Here is a 13,991-nt window from a genome sequence, read left to right as displayed (position 1 = left end):
TGAACTGGCTAATTATATATTTCCTATATTGATTGCGAGCCCTGAATAAGCAGAGACAAGGCATGGCATCGCTGCCAACATGAATCATTGGGCCGCTCTGTAGGGATATAACCTGTTAGAGGGCGGGACCTCCTGCGATGGCTGCACCATTCTGGATTTTTATGGATATTTATTGAAGAAATTACTAATAGTAACCTTATCATTTCAACAAAGTACAAAACTTAATAAAAAAAAATTCTCTGTCAAAAATGGGTTGCTCGGTTTATACTGGAATTGTCTTAAATTCGAGTATTGCATATTCTCAAATATAAGTTGACCTCATGTATAAGTCGACTCCAATATTTAATCCTCTTAGCCCCTTGCACAATGCATGCATTTCTGATTCCGATTCCGCTTTTTAATCGGTTTTTACCTACGATTCTGATTCAGATTTTTAATCTTTACGGCATGCTGCGTTTTTTAATCCGTTTTTCTGTTGAATGTATTCAGGGATAATCGGAATTGAAAATCGGAATCGGAAACAGAATCGGAATCGGAATCAGAATACGGATTTGCAGTGTGCAGGGAGCCTTAAGATGGAATTTTTAATGACTCAAGTATAAGTCTACCTAGCAAAGTTAATGGCTGCACTTGAGGGCCAGAAAGAATTAACAGCTGCACTTGGGAACCAGGAGGGGACACACAGTATTGCAGCCATTAACCCCTCCTGTCCCTTAAGTGCAGGCAATAATTCCTCCAGGCCCCCAAGTGCAGCAATTATTTCCCCCTCCCCCTCCTGCAGCCCAGTATTCCCCCCTGCCCATTTCCTTGTTAATTGTTGTGGCCAGGACTTTCACACCTGTGTTTTCTTGCCATTTCCTTTATCAAGAAAGTATCACTTAGTAACCACTGGGTAAATTGCTGCAAATGGGAAGGTCACTATTAGTACACAAATTACTCAGTGTGCTCAGTGCTGTCTGTGACTCGTGTATAAGTCGACCCCTATACTTTTTATTCAGTGAATTAAAAAGTATAAATGTCTAGACTTATACGCGAGTATATACAATTTAAATTTACTGTATATACTCGAGTATAAGTCTAGAAATTTGGGTCTGATTCACTTCATAAAAGTATAGGGGTCGACTTATACACGAGTCTCGGGCAACACTGAGCACGCTGAGTAATGCTTGTACTAATAGTGACATTCCCATTTGCAGCAATTTACCCTGTGGTGACACTTTGAGGACAGGAAATGCCAAGAAAACACAGGTCTGAAAGTCCTGGCCACAACAATTAGCAAGGAAAGTAGAGGGGGGGGGGGGGGGGCGAATACTGGGTTGCATAAAAGGAAGTGAATAATTGCAGCACTTAGGGACCTGAAGGAGGTATTGGCTGCACTTAAGGGACAGGAGGGGTTAATGGATGTGATACTGTATGCAGTGCAATCACTAACCCCTCCTGGTCCCTGAGAGCAGCCATTAACTTTGCTGGGTAGACTTATACTTGAGTCAATAAAAAATTCCAGCTTAAGAGGCTTGAATATTGGAGTCGACTTATACACGAGGTCGACTTGTATTCGAGTATATACGGTATTTGGCGTTTGAGGTGGTACATTTTTAGTAACTCCAGTTTGAGTAACCCCCAAATATTCCTGCAGACTCCACCATGACTCCAACCCCACAGTCCTGCTACCATGAGGAGGAATCTTGGTTATAAGGATATGAGAACAATTTCGAAACAAGGCCATTTTCTTTCAATTAATTTATTGCATCACATCTTTAGTAACGATGTTCTGTCCCGAGATAAATATATCATGTTTCTGGGAAAATATAATGAAAAGGGGCAGTGAAAAGGCAAAGAATTACATTTCTTTAGGTAAAAATGGCAATAAAGTGACTATGATACATAATTATTTTGAGCTACGCAATCGCCTTCTCTTCCAGGTATAGAAGGCCAATTTATTTTACCTCAGAAGAAGAGTTTATTACTGAATATTTGATGCAAAAAATGAACTGAATGCAAATTGCTGTGTTTCAAAAATTGTTATCATATCCTTATTATCGAGATTGTATCGAAGGTGTGGTGGAACGCCAGGATGTCTTTTTTTGAGTATTACTAGATGCCTCTCACTAAACAATTCATGAGGGTGAAACCCATAGTACTCCAGTCTAGTAGTGGGGCGACTGAAATTTACCTTGCATGGTGGCCCATGGGGCATGGCCAGATCACCCACATAGCAGCCTAGGCATATGCCTAGGGCCTGATGAATGTCCAGGGAGTTGGACTCCACTGATTCCCCTCCCCCTTTCCCTCCTTAGCAAGGTCAGGTGGTAAGCTGGAACTTAAAGGCCGTAAAATAGTGTACAAAGTGGGTGTGAGCAGTTCCAAGTACCCCCTCTACACAACAGCAAGACACCATATCACCTGAAGAAGAGGCAAATGCTCACGAAACTCATCCTCTTTTGTGCTTTAATAAGTTTATATTGGTTTACAGCTGTCTTGTGGCATACTGGTGGAGGTAAGGAAGAGAAAGCAGCTCACTAACTTTTTAAAATGTAGCATCTAGTGTCACATTAGCAGCTATGAAGCATAAAAAAGTACAAAACTCAAATTTCATCTCTGGTCTAAAACATTAAACACATCATATAACTAAAGGGAGAAAAAGATATAAAAGATGTAACCATTCAAACTTTCACTGGGCTCAGAAGTTAATTGATAAGATTGTCATTATAGTGGACACACTGGACAATACAAACTAAACAATACAGAAAAGCTTTCCCTGTATCCAAAAGGGAGGCAGAGGAATTCCTGTGCTTTATTTGCGCTGCAATTACATAATTATACGACAATCTGACAATTATCAATCAGCAATATTATCAGTTAGCTTCCATGTAGTGTATCTTTGCCTTTCAATCACTGTATAACAGTAATTTCTTCTCTTTTTTTTGCTATTGGTTGTATGCTGAGTTTAATGTTTTAGAGCAGAAATGTAATTTTGAGTTTCTTATTCACTTTAAAGTGGAACTGAATATTCCTAAAAAACAAACAGTTTCACTTACCTAGTGATGAGCAGAAATTACGCCCATGCATAATTACGCATCGTAATACGCAACACGTATCGTAATCGTAATCGTAATGTGAAATTTCAGGGGAAAAGTGTAAGTAATTTCACAGTTAATTGTTCCCATTCGTTATTATGTATGAATTTATGCGTAATTTACGTGTAATTTCGTGCCGACTTTTGCGGTTAATACCAAAGCCCCCGTACATGCCATTGCTCCAAAATCATTGCATATGTTAAGAAGTATAGTGGGTATGAGTTACAAAAAGAATTGTTCAAAAAGACCTTGTAGTTTTTGAGAAAATCGATTTTAAAAATACAAAAAAAATGGTTTTAAATTGTCATTTTTCTAGGTTTAAAAAACATATTTCTTTTGTATTTTCAAAATTCCTTTTCTCAAAAACTACAAGGTCTTTTTGAAAAATTATTTTTTTTGACTTTTGCCCAATATTCTCCTTAACATATGTAGCAATTTTGGTAGCAATAGCATATATGGGGGCTTTGTGTAATGCCCTCAGAAGAGGAAGCTGCGGGCACGCAGGGTGCTTCCACAGCTTCCTTGGTTTCCTGGTCAGGCGATTCGCCCGTTCCTCCAGCATCTAGCATGCCGAGGACGGGATTGTCATTTGCTCATAAAGTTGCTGTATCGCGCGGGCGCGCGCACAGCCAGGACCTTTATGCTGAGAGGAGGCGCGTCAGCTGACCTGCCGGTCGGCTGACGTTAGGGGGGCCTCACGGCGCTCCTGATTGGCTGCTCGGTAGGGGCGCGGCCGTGGGGTCTCCTCTGCTTCATAAGCCTTCGGGAATCACTCGCAACTTGTCTGCTGTTGTGAATACTCTGTGTGAGCGCTCAGACCTTAGGCAGTATCCGGTGTGCTTTGATCCGGGAGGAAACCGGGGATTTCACACAAGACTCGGATTATTGTATTATTGTATTACTTGATATTCTGTGTATGACTCTGGCTCACCTCTGACCTTGCTCTTGCTTATCGATTCTGTACTTCTGCCCATCTGATCCTGTTGCTGACTCTGCCTGTACTACCTTTATCCTCTTGCCTGCCGATTTTGTACTGTATCTGCCTGTCTGTTGCCGAACCGATCTGTCTGACCACTCTACTCACCAGTGAGCCCTTGTCACTGGTGAAGTGCTCACTGATAGTACCCACCAGCTCCTCTGGTGAGGTCTTGTCAAACTTATCAGTTATTGTTGCACCAAGCACTATTCACTCAGTGTTCTGCCAGCTATACTTGTATTATTGGTGATTCTGCAGATCACCACATAATCAGGTATAGTGTCTGTATTATTGGTGATACTGCAGATCACACAATAATCAGACGTCTGTGTTGCTACACCAATCGTTACACTTTGCTTTTCACCACCAAAATCGACACAAAATTACGCGTAAATTATGCATAAATTAATGTGTAATTACAAATGAAAACACAGTCACTTGAACTACGGATTTGTAATTGCGTGTATGCGTAATTGCAAAAATTTACGAGTAGTTTTGCATAATTGTAATTAGCAGATTACGATCATAACTACACATACCTGGGCAGGGGCGGAACTAGGCCCCACCGGGCCCCCCTGCAGAATTTCAGGGCAGGCCCCCCCTCCCTGGGGCCCGCTCATGGCCGTTTTGTGGGGGCTGGAGGGGTTGCAGCATGAGGGGAAAGCCTTGGCCACAGTGGGCGGGGAGAGGGGAAGTTTCCCCCCCCCCTCTCCCTCACCTCGGGACTCTCCCCTCTGCGCTTCCCTCCAGCTAGATACAGTGTGGGCAGCGGTGGGCAGATACATACCTTCTTCCGTGCGATCCAATGCAGACTCCTCGCTCTAGCGGCTGACGTCACTTCCGGAAGTGACGTCAGTCGAGCGAGGAGTCTGCGTTGGATCGCACGGAAGAAGGTATGTATCTGCCCGCCGCTGCCCACACTGTAACTAGCTGGAGGGGAGCGCAGAGGGGAGAGTCCCGAGGTGAGGGAGAGGGGGGGGGGAAACTTCCCCTCTCCCCGCCGACTGTGGCCAAGGTTTTCCCCTCATGCTGCAACCCCTCCAGCCCCCACAAAATGGTCCCGAGCGGGCCCCAGGGGGGGGGGGGGGCCGTGGTAGCATGGGCTGCAGGGCCTATTGTTACACCACTGTACCTGGGGCTTCCCCAAGCCCCCAGCAGCCGTCCTGTCCCAGGTAAGTGAAACTGTTTGTTTTTTAGGAATATTCAGTTCCGCTTTAAGTGACAAACACTTTTTGTCATGAACTCCATCAGCTGGTTGCAAACAGTAAGCACAATTGTTCCTATGTACAATTACACATTTACCTATTTAAAGCAAACCTGTGACATTTTAAACAAGAACTTACCTTGGTAAAGTGAAGCCTCTGGTGCCTACCCTCAACGGTGCCACTCACCATTCCAGCGCTGGGACTCCCGTACATGAACGAGGCAGCACTGCACAGGTGCAGGTCGGCTCGCGTATGCGCACTTGCACGGAGCTGCAACTCGGGCTTGGCAGGAAGGGTTGGTCAACGGGCTTTTGGGGTCCCAGCGCTGGAACGCCAAGGAGAAGGGGGATGGGGAAACCTCTGAGTTATCCACTTGGGGCCCTCTTTTTCACTATAGGTTCACTTTAAAATCCATAACTGTGAACAGGGATAAAGAGATGCAATGCAGATTACCTCGTTGTCCCTTTAAATTCAGCCAGCAGATCGCTCATTGTGGATGACATCATTCTCCATGGAGGCCTCTGGGTCAGTCGGCTCCTGGCACTGACCATCTGGCCATAGAAGCCAAGAAAATAACAATCTCACTTGCGAGTAATACGTCTGCGCTCTCAGCGACGGCCTTTGTCGGTGAAGCGTCTCGGCTGGCTAAATTAGCTATAAAAAAGGAAAGAAAACAAATAACTCACCCATGTTGTGTGTAAGACAAGCGACAGTTATTGCGGTTCCTCGTAATCCTTTTTCATAAAGCGACGGTCGCGGCGCTGCGGGCGGCGGAGCCATGAGATGCCCAGGCAGCATCACGTCATTCCTCGCTAGGCCAGGTCTGTTCTGACTGACCATCCTTCCGCTGCGGCCCCCGCAGGAAGCCAGAGCTGTGATTGGCTGCTGGTGATGTCATGCTACAACTCTGCCAACAGTGCCCACATAAGCTGCCAATCTTCACCTATTAACGTTTTACCCCAAACAAAGCAGTGAGTGGTGATTGCGGAAGACAACACACAGGAAAAGCTTCTCCTGAGGACACAAGAGTACCTGTCACAGTGGCCTTTATTCACACTAGTGCAGAGCGGTGGGTCATTTTAACGCACCTCACCGCTATGCTAATGAGAACCTATGGGTGCTTTCATACAGCATGCGGTGAGCTGGATGTCGCCGATCTATGGCGCAGACCAACCGACGTTACCGCGCAACCTCTGCGATGCCCTGCGGCGGACCGGAAGTCATGTAAGTCTGTGTCGATGCTTGGATTTTAAAGAGGATAGAGGCGGCAGTGCACATGGGCGAAAGCGTATTTTTTACAATATGCTTCTGTGCACTTCCGTATTTCCCAAACAGGAAGTGACCACAAGCAAGTGTCACTTCCTGTTTGGATCTGAGCTAGACGGGGATTACCGCGTACTAACGTTTTTGTCAGGCTGCACCTCACCGCTGCCGCCAATGTATAGTCTGAAGCCGGCCTAAAGTGAAGGAGCAGGATTTTTAGCCCCCAGGGCTTCTCAATAGCACATGAAAAATGCTAAGCTAACAATGTGCCTCATAACTAGAAAAAAAATACATTCTAGCCTTTTTTTTTTTTTACATTTAAATGTTTGTTAGAGGCTTTTATTACCCTATTTCCATGGCCTGCGTTCGCAGAAGGAGCAGCCAGATAAGGACTGCTGTAATTAGCAGTAGCAATGAGAAAACAAAAGCTTTCATCAGCAGGGTGGTGGGGGAGATAGGACACTGTGCTGCTATCAATTTAGAGAAGTCACACTTCACAGATTCCCCTGGATAAATAAAGGCAGAGGGAAGGGAGGGGGAAAATTGCAGCTCCTACAGCTATTAGAATCCAGGACAAATTGCTGAAAAAAAGCTACTTGGCTTTCTTTAAGGGTACCTTAACCACTTCACCCCAAAGGAGTTTTAACCCAGCGGATAAGAGCGATTTTCGCCTTTCAGTGCTCATCCCTTTCATTTGCCAATAGCTTAATCACTACTAATCACAATGAAATGATCTATATCTTGTTTTTATCACCACCAAGTAACTACTTTATTTTCTACGCATTTTAAAGGGAAAAACAAATGAAAAGAGAAAAAATACACTATTTCTCCAATTTCATCCCCTATGGTTTTAAAATAAACACTGCTACTGTACATAAAACCCACACATTTTATCTGCCCATTTGTCCTGGTTATCACAAGATTTGAAATATGTCCCTAGTACAAAGTATGGTGTCAATATATTATTTGGAAATAAAGTTGTATTTTTTCTGTTTTTTTTTTACTGATCTCACGTGCACTCGCGCGGGAACGCACATGCATAAGTGTGCATGCGCATAACGGCAGCAGCGCTGCTTAACTTATAAAAACGCCCTGGAGCTGTTAAAGGGGAACTGAAGTAAGAGGTATATGGAGGCTGCCATGTTTATTTCCTTTTAAGCAATACCAGTTGCCCGGCAGCCCTGCTGATCCTCTGCCTCTAATACTATTAGCCATAGCCCCTGAACAAGCATGCAGCAGATCAGGTGTTTCTGACAAGACTAGCTGCATGCTTGTTCCTGGTGTTATTCAGATACTACTGCAGAGAAATAGACTAGCAGGGCTGCCAGGCAACTGGTATTGATTAAAAGGAAATAAATATGGCAGCCTCCGTATACCTCTTACTTCAGTTCTCCTTTAAAGAGACACTGTAACATCAAAAAGATCCCCTGGTGGGTACTCACCTCGGGTGGGGGAAGCCTCCGGATCCTAATGAGGCTTCCCACGCCATCCTCTGTCCCACGGGTGTCTCGCCGCAGCCCTCCGAACAGCCGGCGACTGTGCCGACTGTCAGTTCTATATTTACCTTTGCTAGCTCCAGCAGGGGCGCTGTGGCCGTCAGAGCGCCTGCGCAGGAGCCAGGAAGGTAAATATTACGTCACCGCTGCACGGAGGGCTACAGCGAGACCCCTGACGGATGGAGGACGGCGTGGGAAGCCTCATTAGGATCCGGAGGCTTCCCCCACCCGAGGTGAGTACCCCCCAGGGGCCGTTTTGTCGTTACAGTTCCTCTTTAAGAGGCTCCAGCAGGACGTTTTAATATGCCTGCTTGTCTTTAAGTGGCTACTGTGTACCAGAGACTGCGAAATCCAAAGTTTTTTTACGTACCTGAGGCTTTCTCCAGCCACATAAGCATAGATGTGTCCCCCTTTTTTCACATCTGTGTCCCTTTAATAATAAGCTGTTTTAGTCTAGTCCCTTGGGAGGCATTTGTGCCCTATCTCTATGACCAGAGACACGCGTGACTTATTTTTTGTATATCATGTGATTACCGCTGTTTTGTGCCAGCAGCGCAAGCAGAGCAGAGCTGTTAGTATGCAGAGCACAGCGCTGACTGTGCTGGGGATATAAAGGCAGGAATGCTGGGATAATGCGGTTATGGCTTCATTATAAAGCAGTTACAGCCGTTGACAGAGTACATTAGGGTTGTTTGCCGGATCACACTGGAAAATAAAATGCTTATTTGCTGACTGCGATTAAAAGCGAGTTTCCTTGTTGGTTGTATAGAGCTGGGCTCATTTCAGGATTAGCGTGTTCAACTTAGAAAACCGCGTGCGTTTCCCAGAAAGTGTGAGAATTTCCCCGGAAAGCTGCTGTGGATGGGATAATTACCAGTTATTCCTCCATACATTAAAATCCTTTATCATTCTCTGAGCTCCAGCTGAAATTACAAACCAGGCTAGGAGTCAGTGGATCGGCAATAGGGATGGTCGGAAATGATGCGGAAACTCTGATTACCGAAAATGCCGATTACCGATTTCATAGATTTCCAATTACTGATTTCCAAGCAAAGGCTTTTTTGTCATTTTTTTTTATAAAGTTGGTTAATTACTAGGTGGACCTAAGTCCATTAATATAATGGGCTCTAGTCCCTCACAACCCCCCTCCCCTCTTACCCCTATGGCCGCCGCCACATGTAAGCGCTCGTACCTGCGCGCGCTCCCTCCCCCCCATCCCTCCCCGGCCCCATCCTCCTCCTGTCCCAACGGCTACACGTGCCCAGTAGATAAAACACACGGACACGGATTTTATTAGCTAGGATAATACTTCTGAGTATTGGATCAATCAGTGAACGCAGAATTTTGCTGCGGTAATCGGAATACTACTACGATCATATCTGGTTAATTACAACACTCAGAAATACTCGGTAGTATCCAAGTCGTGTGATTGGCCTAAAATAACTGCAGTAATCTGATTTTCATGGAAACACTCTGCCTTCTCGGATTGGTCCAATGCTTCCGAGTTCTGGGATTGGGCTAAAATTACCGAGTTGTGGTAATGCCGTGTTTCAGTGGAAATTTGATTTCCAAAATAATTTTCCAATTACCGCTGCGGTAAGCACAATTCTGATCACAGGAATTTCAATTCTGCAGAATGAGCATCCCTAATCAGCAATACGTGCTGCAATACATCTTATCTCATCTCACTAATATTATAAATGTGAAAGATTGGAAGTTTGGATGTTTGTTACTCGATCACGCAAAAATGGCTGAACGGATTTGAATGAAATTTGGCACACACATAGTACATTACCTGGAATAAAGTATAGGATACTTTTTATTCCCATAACCAAAAAGGGGGCGGAGACAAATACAAATGTCACTGGGAAAATATAAACTGCAGCCATTCTTACACTGTTAATGGTAGGGTTCTCATACTTTGCACAGTTGGTCACTGGGTGACTGGGATTAATATTCAAAAAAGTGGGTGGAGCCTACATAAACCAATCAAAATTCACCTATTGATTTTCAAGGGGAATATTTGATTGCTGCCATTCTTGCACGGTTAATAGCACAAGCCTCAAACCTGGTACAGTTGGTTATTGGGTGACTGGGGTTCAAATTCAGAAAAGGGGGTGGAGCCATTATCAGCCAATCAGATTTGTTTCATTTCAATGCAAATTATTGATGCCAAAGACCGCAAAGCATCATCCAGAAAGTAGCTGCCATTTGCTTTTATCCAACATACCGGTAACCAGGGGGGGGGGGGGGGGGGGTAACAATAGACCCTGCAAGGCATGCAGCCTCAGGGGGGCCCAGAAGCTACAGGGGGCCCTGTGGGGTAGAAGTTTCTTTTCCCTGTGCTGAGAGACTGACAACTAAAGGCACGGATAGAAAAAGCTTTCTGCTCTCTGCACAATTGTTCTAATGACTGCATATGTTCAGCCACCGATAAGGAATCATACAAAGATTTGTTCTGTGTAATTTAAGTTGTATCTTAAAAAACGGATGTCATTTTATTGGGTTCCTCGAGATCCCACAACCATAACTGCAATTTGCACCGATTAAGACAATGATGCCTGTCACAAGAAATACTTACCCATCCTCTCTGGCAGCTGTCTGTGGACCCGCCTTCTTCTCTGCAGCTTTCTAAATTCACTGATGGACTTTCTATTTCTTGTTTTCTTACATATCCCAGCCGCTTCCTGTGGGAGGGATTACACCATGTGCAAACTCACCATCAGTCAGCCTGTCAGTTGTTGGGGCTGCAGAGCATGCATGTCCATGGGAGATCATAAGACACCTGATAGCTACAGTTTCCAAAATAGTTTTTAAATACGATTATATTTGTAGAGCTCTAATGAAGCCAAATGGATAGACCACAGTTGTTCTTTAAAATGCAAGCGATTAAAGAGGCACTATAATGACAAATTTTCAGGATACCCACTTTTATGTTAAATATCCTAGTTTCAGCATCAGAAAACAATTGCTATAGCCACATATTGCTGTATATTGGTATGTTGCGCCGCCCTCCAATTGAGGCTTAACCTAGGCTGTTTATTATGCAGAATACCCCCCCCCCCTCCCCTCCCCACAAGCATTCTGAGAGACCGGCTATATCTTCTACTGACTTTGGAACTCTCAGTAAATGAACCTTCTGCAGAGATCTATAATGGAAACCTATGTAATGTGCGCTCACTTGCCTAACATATAATTAGATCTAAACATTCATATAAATATAGTCCATAAACCAAAGTCCAGACCAGATTGCTTAAATGTCCATGGATCGCTGCATCAGTCACCAAGCATATGATGTAATCAAATTCCTTTTTCAGAATGCTGCGCTCCCATGTACTTAAGATCTTCTTATAATGAACCGCTCAAAAGAAAGAAAGAAAACAACATAGTGTGATACTGCTTCAATAAGTTTCCCTTTTCCACACCACCAGTGCTTGTAGCCTTTATCCCATGCACATTCCCCACGACTCATAGGGTTATACAGATCCTCACCATGTGAAATGCCTGCCAAATTACAGACAGCAAACCAGCACCATATATACTCTCCCAGAGCATGCAGATATCCACCAGATCATATGTGGCCTCTCACCTCACTCCTAGCTGTCCAAATTATAAGACAGCACCAGCGCTCAGTGTCTCACATGGACCATCCCAGTAGCTCTCCCAACCGATATTACTTCACTCAGGCAGATTCCTTATGTCAGCCTATCAAGTAAAGGACTTGACATAGCGTAAAACCATTAGCGTTTATGTAAGAATATAAAATAGTGCACTCACATGTAACCAGTAAAAACAAGCATGTAACATTCAGAGCTCTTCCTCGCCAGCCTCGTACGCCTGTAGCTCCGCCCTACGCGTTTCGTGCATGCGCACTCATCAGGGGCTGATGGCGTCTGATTGGCCGGCGCTTTTATCCACACTAACCTGCAGTACCTACCTATCACCGCATTTGCCCTTATTCAAAATGGCCGTTAGGCCACTTCCGCCCTCTCCTTCCGCTACATCCTCCTAGCATCCTCCTATACTAAGCAACCATGTCAGAGGGGGCAGTGCCCCGGAGGACGCCCATCACTGTACATCACCATGGTGACTGTAAACAGCCACCCATAGGTGTCCGAGCCTCCTGCGCCGCCCATCCACATCATTTCATGGTCATTCCTTAGATGTCATTTAGCAGGCTTTCTGACTGTTTCCGCGGCGGCCAAATGCAGGGCTATAACGGCCCTATAACGCTACCAAAACGCCAGCATATCTAAGTGTTTAGTAATACAACAATATAATAATGAAGTTTATACATTGACCATTAGGTTGTTAATAATAGGATTCTAGAACATTATGTCTTACAATGGCAGCAATAGAACAGCTAAAATCCAGTACAATATTGAAATGTGTTTGCATGTCTGCACTATGCATGTTACAGGGCCAGAGTTAGGACACCTATGTTTACCTGGGTACTTCTGCGCAGTATAGGTGATTAAGCATAAGAATGCATTCTTCTGTGAACTAAAACCCTGGCTTTTAATTTAGCTGTAGGGATAACAGTTGTGCCTGGATGAGTGAATCTGTGAATGCAATTGTTTGAACATTTGCATGTGAGTGTGCGAAGGGTTAATAGATTTTTGCTGTTTTCTAGCCGCACCCCCTTCAGCACCTCCCTTTCCCTAATAATTTATTTAATGTCCTAACCAGAGGCGATGTGCCTGGATATATGTATGTTTATTCTTATCATTGACCCCTGTGGCTAGGGTCCAATTCGGTGCACTCCCCTCTTCCCCTGTATGTTTGTCAGCATGCAGACAGCTTATGCTGGTGTATGTATGCGCATGGTGCACATGGACACATAACATTAGCTCCCTTGTGCGATTGGTAAGATGCACTGTCTTTCCCAGGAGAGGAAGTTAGGATGTGTGCTCCTAATCCATTGATAGGTTTGATGCAATGAATGTGTTTGCATGTCTGCACTATGCATGTTACAGGGCCAGAGTTAGGACACCTATGTTTACCTGGGTACTTCTGCGCAGTATAGGTGATTAAGCATAAGAATGCATTCTTCTGTGAACTAAAACCCTGGCTTTTAATTTAGCTGTAGGGATAACAGTTGTGCCTGGATGAGTGAATCTGTGAATGCAATTGTTTGAACATTTGCATGTGAGTGTGCGAAGGGTTAATAGATTTTTGCTGTTTTCTAGCCACACCCCCTTCAGCACCTCCCTTTCCCTAATAATTTATTTAATGTCCTAACCAGAGGCGATGTGCCTGGATATATGTATGTTTATTCTTATCATTGACCCCTGTGGCTAGGGTCCAATTCGGTGCACTCCCCCCTTCCCCTGTATGTTTGTCAGCATGCAGACAGCTTATGCTGGTGTATGCGCATGGTGCACATGGACACATAACATTAGCTCCCTTGTGCGATTGGTAAGAAGATGCACTGTCTTTCCCAGGAGAGGAAGTTAGGATGTGTGCTCCTAATCCATTGATAGGTTTGATGCAATGAATGTGTTTACATGTCTGCACTATGCATGTTACAGGGCCAGAGTTAGGACACCTATGTTTACCTGGGTACTTCTGCGCAGTATAGGTGATTAAGCATAAGAATGCATTCTTCTGTGAACTAAAACCCTGGCTTTTAATTTAGCTGTAGGGATAACAGTTGTGCCTGGATGAGTGAATCTGTGAATGCAATTGTTTGAACATTTGCATGTGAGTGTGCGAAGGGTTAATAGATTTTTGCATATATAGTATGGGACACCCCCTAATTTCATGAAACCCCCAATAAGCCCACACTAAGATTCTTAAATATCCACCCACCCACAAGACTCCACCGATCCCCACCCCCCCAAATCAATGTGGACTGTGGACCCCGGACGTGCACACCATCCCCACATTTAATTAATGAATTTTTATTTTTTATTGATTTTTTATTGATTTTCAATATTGTACTGGATTTTAGCTGTTCTATTGCTGCCATTGT

Source organism: Hyperolius riggenbachi, chromosome 3, assembly GCF_040937935.1.
Source record: "Hyperolius riggenbachi isolate aHypRig1 chromosome 3, aHypRig1.pri, whole genome shotgun sequence".
NCBI classification, from domain to species: Eukaryota; Metazoa; Chordata; class Amphibia; order Anura; family Hyperoliidae; genus Hyperolius; species Hyperolius riggenbachi.
Note: the sequence above shows the minus strand (reverse complement) of the source record.